The following is a 9,239-nucleotide window of genomic DNA, read 5'->3' as shown; positions in this document are numbered from 1 at the left end:
TCTCCAAGAATAAATATGAACTGGCTTTCATTAATTCAAATCATAAAAATGAAGTACAAATAAACTTGCAAGAAGAAGATAGCTCATGAAAGCCGGGAACAAAGAATCGAGCATCGAACCCTCACCGGAAATGTATGCACTCTAATCACTCAGGTGTTTAAGGTTCGATCTCTCAATTCTCTACTAATCTTGCTTTCTAAGGCTTATTTTTCTTCTACCAATCAACACAAATTTAATGCACAGATACACATATCAAGAGGTCTTTTAAGGGTTGTAATGGGGTTAGGGTCAAGGTAGGATTGTATTTGGTCAAGTGGACTAAAATCTGAATCCTTAATTAACTTAAACTTTCCACCTAACTTAGACAATCCATGTAATCATAATACAACATCTAACTATCCATTAACCATGTTTTCCACATATTCATGCATTCTAATTTCAAGTACAGTACATATGCATTGCTTTCACCACTTACTTTGGGGCATTTTGTCCCCTTTTTCTTATTTGCTCTTTTTCTTTTCTTTTCTCCTTTATTTTTCTTTTCCTTTTTTTTATTTTTATATATATCTATATTATTATTTTTTTTTCTTTTGTTTTTCTCAATGCATATGATTAAATTATTGAATGCATGAACATGTCCTAAACATTTTTTTTTCATTTTCATAAAGATATATAACACCTAATTCTTAAATCAAACGTTATCAAACCCAATTTCCCCACACTTAAATCATAAGCACTATCACTAGTCTAAACTAACCAAGGATTCAAATTAAGGACATTATTATTTTCTGCTTAGAGTTAATGATGTGTTAAAATAAAGAACAAATGGGGTAAAATAGGCTCAAATTGGTTTGCAAGGGATAATGAAGGGTTAAGACCATATGGATATGTAAGCTCAGTGAAATAAAGGCCTCAATCATATAAGTGCATGCATACATCAAACCATGGAAATATAGAATTAAGCAAGACAAAGATCACAATTTTAGAGAGAACAACACACACCAAAAATAAAATATTGGTTGATAAAATGAAACCAATCAAATAGGCTCAAAATCTCACTAGTTTTGTGTGTTCGAGCTCTAAACCATATTCCAAATTAAAGTTCTTCAAACAAGTTTAACAAAAATTTTAATTTAAATTAGTGAAATGCTATAAGAAGTTTCTTGAAAAAGAAAATATTACTTTAACCAAGTAGTGGTAAAATATGCACAAAATCAAACAGATATGTGATGAGCGGATAATTTATACGCTTTTTGGCATTGTTTTTAGTATGTTTTTAGTAGGATCTAGTTACTTTTAGGGATGTTTTCATTATTTTTTATGTTAAATTCACATTTCTGGAATTTACTATGAGTTTGTGTGTTTTTCTGTGATTTCAGGTATTTTCTGGCTGAAATTGAGGGACTTGAGCAGAAATCAGATTCAGAGATTGAAGAATGACTGCTGATGCTGTTGGATTCTGACCTCCCTGCACTCAAAGTGGATTTTCTGGAGCTACAGAACTCGAAATGGCGCGCTTCCAATTGTGTTGGAAAGTAGACATCCAGGGATTTTCAGCAATATATAATAGTCCATACTTTGGCCAAGAATTGACGACGTAAACTGGCGTTCAACGCCAGCCTTCTGCCCAAATCTGGCGTCCAGCGCCAGAAAAGGATCCAAAACCAGAGTTGAACGCCCAAACTGGCACAGAAACTGGCGTTCAACTCCACAAATGGCCTCTGCACGTGCAACACTCAGGCTCAGCCCAAACACACACCAAGTGGGCCCAGGAAGTGGATTTATGCATCAATTACTTACTCATGTAAACCCTAGTGACTAGTTTATTATAAATAGGACCTTTTACTATTGTATTAGGCGTCTTTTTGACCATCTTTTGATCATCTTAGGATCTTAGGATCATCTTTGAACGCATTGTTCTTAGATCAAGGGGGCTGGCCATCTTGGCCATGCCTGGACCTTCACTTATGTATTTTCAACGGTAGAGTTTCTACACTCCATAGATTAAGGTGTGGAGCTCTGCTGTTCCTCAAAGATTAATGCAAAGTACTACTATTTTCTATTCAATTCTTCTTATTTCGCTTCTAAGATATCCATTCGCACCCAAGAACGTGATGAAGATGATGATTATGTGTGACGCTCATCATCCTTCTCCCTTATGAACACGTGCCTGACAAACACTTCTGTTCTACATGAATTAAGCTAGAATGAGTATCTCTTAGATCTCCTAACCAGAATCTTCGTGGCGTAAGCTAGAATGATGGCGGCATTCAAGAGAATCCGGAAGGTCTAAACCTTGTCCGTGGTATTCTGAGTAGGATTCAATGATTGAATGACTGTGACGAGCTTCAAACTCGCGATTGTTGGGCGTTAGTGACAGACGCAAAAGGAGGGTGAATCCTATTCCAGCATGATCGAGAACCGACAGATGAATAGCCGTGCCGTGACAGGGTGCGTGAGCATATTATTCACTGAGAGGAGGGGATGTAGCCACTGACAACGGTGATGCCCTTGCATAAAGCCAGCCATGGAAAGGAGTAAGACTGATTGGATGAAGATAGCAGGAAAGCAGAGGTTCAGAGGAACGAAAGCATCTCCATTCGCTTATCTGAAATTCCTACCAATGATTTACATAAGTATCTCTATCCCTATTTTATTATATAATATTCGAAAACACCATTATCACTTTATATCTGCCTGACTGAGATTTACAAGGTGACCATAGCTTGCTTCATACCAACAATCTCCGTGGATTCGACCCTTACTCACGTAAGGTATTACTTGGACGACCTAGTGCACTTGCTGGTTAGTTGTATCGAAGTTGTGACAATTATGAATTAAGATCAAAGCACCAAACTTTGGAGCCATTACCAGGGATTGTTCGAGCCTAGACATCACAATTTCGTGCACCAAGTTTTTGGCGCCGTTGCCGGGGATTGTTCGAGTTTGGACAACTGACGGTTCATCTTGTTGCTCAGATTGGGTAACTTTCTTTTCGTTTTCTTTTCAAAAAGTTTTCAAAAATTTTTCAAAAACTCTTCTTTTGTTTTCGAAAAAAAAAATGTTTTCAAAAATTTTCTTCAGAATTTTTAAGAATGAATTCTAGTGTTTCATGAAGCATGTAAAGCCTGGCTGGCTGTAAAGCCATGTCTAAATTTATTTGGACTGAGGCTTGCAATTTGTTATCAAGAGCAATTTAGTTGTTGCTCATCCACCTGCTGCTGATCCATGATCACCTGCTGAAGCTTGGCTGGCCATTGGCCATGTCTAGTGTTTTGGACTGGAGCTTTCTTTGAAAGCTTGGCTGGCTAGTGAGCCATGTCTAATTCCTGGACTGAAGCTTTAGACTAAGAATGCAAGATTCCTGGAATTCATATTAAAAATTTTGGAATCCTTATTTTTCTTTTTCATATAATTTTCGAAAAATATAAAATAAAAATCCAAAAAAATTAGAAAATCATAAAAATCAAAAATATTTTCTGTTTCTTGTTTGAGTCTTGAGTCACATTATAAGTTTGGTGTCACTCGCATATGCATCTTGCATTTTTCGAAAATATCATGCATTCATAGTGTTCTTCATGATCTTCAAGTTGTTCTTGGTAAGTCTTCTTGTATGATCTTGATGATTTTTTGTTTTGTGTCTTTTCATGTTTTTCATGTGCATTCTTGAATTCTTAGTGCGTAAGCATTAAAGAATTCTAAGTTTGGTGTCTTGCATGTTTTATTTGCATTAAAAATTTTTCAAAATTGTGTCTATGATGTTCATCTTGGCATTCATAGTGTTCTTGGTGTTCATCTTGATATTCATAGCATTCTTGCATGCATTCATTGTTTTGATCTAAAAATTTCATGCATTGCATAATTTTCATGTTTTTCATAAAAATTCAAAAAATCAAAAAAAATATCTTTCCCTTTTTTTTCTCTCATCAAATTCGAAAATTTGAGTTGACTTCTTCAAAAATTTTTAAAATCAAGTTGTTTCTCATGAGTCAAATCAAATTTTCAGTTTGAAAATCTTATCTTTTTCAGAATCTTTTTCAAAATTCAAATCTTTTTCAAAATTCTTAGTTATTTTCGAAAATTCCAAAAAATATTTTTCAAAAATATTTTTCTTATTTTTATATCAAATTTTCGAAAATAACACTAACAATTAATGTTTTGATTCAAAAATTTGAAGTTTGTTACTTGCTTGTTAAGAAAGATTCAAACTTTAAGTTCTAGAATCATATCTTGTGATTTCTTGTGAATCAAGTCATTAATTGTGATTTTAAAAATCAAATCTTTTTCAAAAACTAATTTCTATCATATCTTTTTAAAAATATCTTCTCATCTTATCTTTTTCAAAAATATCTTTTCAAAATATCTTTTCTAACTTCCTAACTTCCTATCTTTTCAAAATTTGTTTCAACTAACTAACTAACTTTTTGTTTGTTTCTTAACTTTTTCAAAACCACCTAACTAACTCTCTCTCTCTCATTTTCGAAAATATCTCTCCCCTTTTTCAAAATTTCTTTTTTATTTATTAATTATTTTAATTTTTAAAACTTAATTGTCGAAAATTACTAACAATTTTTCAAAAACCATTTTCAAAAATCACTAACTCCTTTTCAAAAATAATTTTCGAAAATTCCCTCCTTCTCTCTCATCCTATTCTATTTATTCATTCATTAACTAACATCTCTTCCTCACATCATCACCAAATTCGAACCTCCTCTTCTATCTGTGTTCGAATTTCTTCCTCTTTTCTTCTACTCACATAAGGGAACCTCTATACTGTGGTAAAGAGAATCTCTATTATTATTATTTTTCTGTGCCTTCTTCTTTGTCATATGAGCAGGAGCAAGGATAAGAACATTCTTGTGGAAGCAGATCCAGAACCTGAAAGGACTCTGAAGAGAAAATTAAGAGAAGCTAAAATACAACAATCCAGAGATAACCTTTCAGAAATTTTCGAACAGGCAGAAGAGATGGCAGCCGAAAATAATAATAATGTAAGGAAGATGCTTGGTGACTTTACTGCACCTAATTCCAATTTACATGGAAGAAGCATCTCCATTCCTGCCATTGGAGCAAACAATTTTGAGCTGAAACCTCAATTAGTTTCTCTGATGCAGCAGAACTGCAAGTTTCATGGACTTCCATCTGAAGATCCTTTTCAGTTCTTAACTGAATTCTTGCAGATATGTGATACTGTTAAGACTAATGGAGTAGATCCTGAAGTCTACAGGCTCATGCTTTTCCCTTTTGCTGTAAGAGACAGAGCTAGATTATGGTTGGATTCTCAACCCAAAGACAGCCTGAACTCTTGGGATAAGCTGGTCACGGCTTTCTTAGCCAAGTACTTTCCTCCTCAAAAGCTGAGCAAGCTTAGAGCTGATGTTCAAACCTTCAGACAGAAAGAAGGTGAATCCCTCTATGAAGCTTGGGAAAGATACAAACAGTTGACCAAAAAGTGTCCTTCTGACATGCTTTCAGAATGGACCATCCTGGATATATTCTATGATGGTTTATCTGAGCTATCAAAGATGTCACTGGAAACTTCTACAGGTGGATCCATTCACCTAAAGAAAACGCCTGCAGAAGCTCAAGAACTCATTGACATGGTTGCTAATAACCAGTTCATGTACACTTCTGAAAGGAATCCTGTGAGTAATGGGACGCCTATGAAGAAGGGAGTTCTTGAAGTTGATACTCTGAATGCTATATTGGCTCAGAATAAAATATTGACTCAGCAAGTCAATATGATCTCTCAGAGTCTGCATGGAATGCAAGCTGCATCCAACAGTACTCAAGAGGCATCTTCTGAAGAAGAAGCTTATGATCCTGAGAACCCTGCAATAGCAGAGGTAAATTACTTAGGTGAACCTTATGGAAACACCTATAACTCAACATGGAGAAATCATCCAAATTTCTCATGGAAGGATCAAAAGCCCCAACAAGGCTTTAATAACGGTGGAAGAAACAGGTTTAACAATAATAAACCGTTTCCATCATCCACTCAGCAACAGACAGAGAACTCTGAACAAAATGCTTCTAATTTAGCAAATCTAGTCTCTGATCTATCTAAGGCCACTGTAAGTTTCATGAATAAAACAAGGTCTTCCATTAGAAATTTGGAAGCACAAGTGGGCCAGCTGAGTAAAAGGATCACTGAAATCCCTCCTAGTACTCTCCCAAGTAATACAGAAGAGAACCCAAAAGGAGAGTGCAAGGCCATTGACATAAGTGCCATGGCCGAACCTGTGAGGAGAGGAGAGGACGTGAATCCCAAGGAGGAAGACCTCCTGGGACGTCCAGTGACCAATAAGGAGCTTCCCTCTGAGGAACCAAAGGACTCTGAGGCCCATCTAGAGACCATAGAGATTCCATTGAACCTCCTTATGCCCTTCATGAGCTCTTATGAGTATTCCTCTTCTGAAGAGAATGAGGATGTTACTGAAGAGCAAACTGCCAAGTTTCTTGGTGCAATCATGAAGCTGAATGCTAAATTGTTTGGCATTGATGCTTGGGAAGTTGAACCTCCCTTGTTCATCAATGAACTAAGTGATCTGGATCAACTGACATTGCCTCAGAAGAGACAGGATCCTGGAAAGTTCATAATACCCTGTACCATAGGCACCATGATCTTTAAGGCTCTGTGTGACCTTGGTTCAGGAATAAACCTCATGCCCCTCTCTGTAATAGAGAAACTGGGAATCTATGGGGTGCAGGCTGCTAAAATCTCACTAGAGATGGCAGACAGCTCAAGAAAACAGGCATATGGACAAGTAGAGGACGTGTTAGTAAAGGTTGAAGGCCTTTACATCCCTGCTGATTTCATAGTCCTGGATACTGGAAAGGAAGAGGATGAATCCATCATCCTAGGAAGACCTTTCCTGGCCACAGCAAGAGCTGTGATTGATGTTGACAGAGGTGAAAATAGTCCTTCAATGGAATGAGGACTCCCTTGTGTTTAAAACTCAAGGATCTCCCTCTGCAACCATGGAGAGGAAGCATGAAAAGCTTCTCTCAAAGCAGAGTCAACCAGAGCCCCCACAGTCAAACTCTAAGTTTGGTGTTGGGAGGCCACAACCAAACTCTAAGTTTGGTGTTGAACTCCCATATCCAAACTCTAAGTTTGGTGTTGGAGAGTCTCAACAAAGCTCTGCACATCTGTGAGGCTCCATGAGAGCCCACTGTCAAGCTATTGACATTAAAGAAGCGCTTGTTGGGAGGCAACCCAATGTTTATCTAATTCTTATTTTTATTGTTTTTCATGTTTTCTTAGGTTCATGATCATGTGGAGTCACAAAATAAACAAAAAATTCAAAAACGGAATCAAAAACAGCAGAAGAAAAATCACACCCTGGAGGAGCATCTGTCTGGCGTTCAAACGCCAGAACAGAGCATAGTTCTGGCGCTGAACGCCCATAATGGGAGCATCCTGGCGCTGAACGCCCAGAACAAGCATGGTTCTGGTGTTCAACACCAGAAATGGCACACAGATGGGCGTTGAACGCCCAAAATGGCCACCAACCTGGCGTTGAACGCCCAGAGTTGGATACAAAGGCATTTTTACATGCCTAATGGGTGCAGGGATGTAAATCCTTGAACACCTCAGGATCTGTGGACCCCACAGGATCCACTCAGGATCTGTGGACCCCACAGGATCCACTCAGGATCTGTGGACCCCACAGGATCCCCACCTACCTCCAATCACTTCTTCTCACCACTCTCTTTCACACAACCCCATAAACACTCTTACCCAAAAACCCTTCACCAATCACCTCAAACTCTCTTCCCCATCACCTCTTCACCACTCACATCCACCCACTCTTCCCAATAAACCTACCTCATAAACTCCACCTACCTTCAAAATTCAAAACCAATTTCCCACCCAAACCCACCCATATGGCCGAACCAATACCCCCCCCTCCCTTCCCTATATAAAGCCCTCCATTCTTCATCAAATTCACACAACACACCCCTCTACACTCTCCTTGGCCGAAACCACATCTCCCCCTCCCTCTCCATATTTCTTCTTCTTCTTCTTCTATTCTTTTGTTTATTGCTCGAGGGCGAGCAATATTCTAAGTTTGGTGTGGTAAAAGCATAGCTTTTTTGTTTTTCCATTACCATTGATGGCACCTAAGACCGGAGAATCCTCTAGAAGAGGGAAAGGGAAGATAAAAGCTTCCACATCCGAGTCATAGGAGATGGAAAGGTTCATCTCCAAAGCCCATCAAGACCACTTCTATGATGTTGTGGCCAAAAAGAAGGTGATCCCTGAGGTCCCTTTTAAACTCAAAAGAAATGAGTATCCGGAGATCCGACATGAAATTCAAAGAAGAGGTTGGGAAGTTCTAACAAATCCCATCCAACAAGTCGGCATCTTAATGGTTCAAGAGTTCTATGCCAATGCATGGATCACCAAGAACCATGATCAAAGTAAGAACCTGGATCCAAAGAACTATGTTACAATGGTTCGGGAGAAATACTTAGATTTTAGTCCGGAGAATGTGAGGTTGGCGTTCAACTTGCCATACATGGAAGAGAACGCACGCCCCTACACAAGGAGAGTCAACTTTGATCAAAGGTTGGACCAAGTCCTTATGGACATATGTGTAGAAGGAGCTCAATGGAAGATTGACTCCAAAGGCAAGCCGGTTCAACTAAGAAGATTGGACCTCAAGCCTATAGCTAGAGGATGGTTGGAGTTTATTCAATGCTCAATCATTCCCACTAGCAACCGGTCTGAAGTTACTATAGACCGGGCCATCATGATCCATAGCATCATGATTGGAGAAGAGGTGGAAGTTCATGAGATTATACCTCAAGAACTCTACAAGGTGGCTGACAAGTCTTCCACTATGGCAAGGTTAGCCTTTCCTCACCTCATTTGCCACCTATGCAATTCAGCTGGGATTGACATAGAGGGAGATATCCTCATTAAAGAGGACAAGCCCATCACTAAGAAGAAGATGGAGCAAGCAAGAGAGCCCAGTCATGGAGCTCAAGAGGCGCAAGAATCTCATTTCCATGAGATCCCTGAGATGCCTCAAATGCACTTTCCTCCACAAAACTATTGGGAGAAAATCAACACCTCCCTAGAAGAATTGAGTTCCAATATGGGACAACTAAGGGTGGAACATCAAGAGCACTCCATCATTCTCCATGAAATAAGAGAAGATCAAAAAGCAATGAGGGAGGAGCAACAAAGACAAGGAAGAGACATAGAAGAGCTCAAGGACATCATTGGT

At 38.4% G+C, this 9,239-nt stretch overlaps 1 non-coding gene across 1 annotated transcript; it reads right to left on the bottom strand.

Moving 5' to 3' along the window:
- Positions 1–5,363: 5,363 nt before the first annotated feature.
- Positions 5,364–5,471, bottom strand: LOC112730969 (small nucleolar RNA R71). The gene has a single exon (XR_003166767.1). It is a non-coding gene; the product is annotated as a small nucleolar RNA R71 (small nucleolar RNA).
- Between the last annotated feature and the right edge of the window lie 3,768 nt (positions 5,472–9,239).

The sequence above is a fragment of the Arachis hypogaea genome, chromosome 12 (assembly GCF_003086295.3).
Source record: "Arachis hypogaea cultivar Tifrunner chromosome 12, arahy.Tifrunner.gnm2.J5K5, whole genome shotgun sequence".
Classification (NCBI taxonomy): Eukaryota; Viridiplantae; Streptophyta; class Magnoliopsida; order Fabales; family Fabaceae; genus Arachis; species Arachis hypogaea.
The sequence above is the reverse complement of the archived record's forward strand: the minus strand, read 5'-3'. Positions and strand labels throughout refer to the sequence as shown.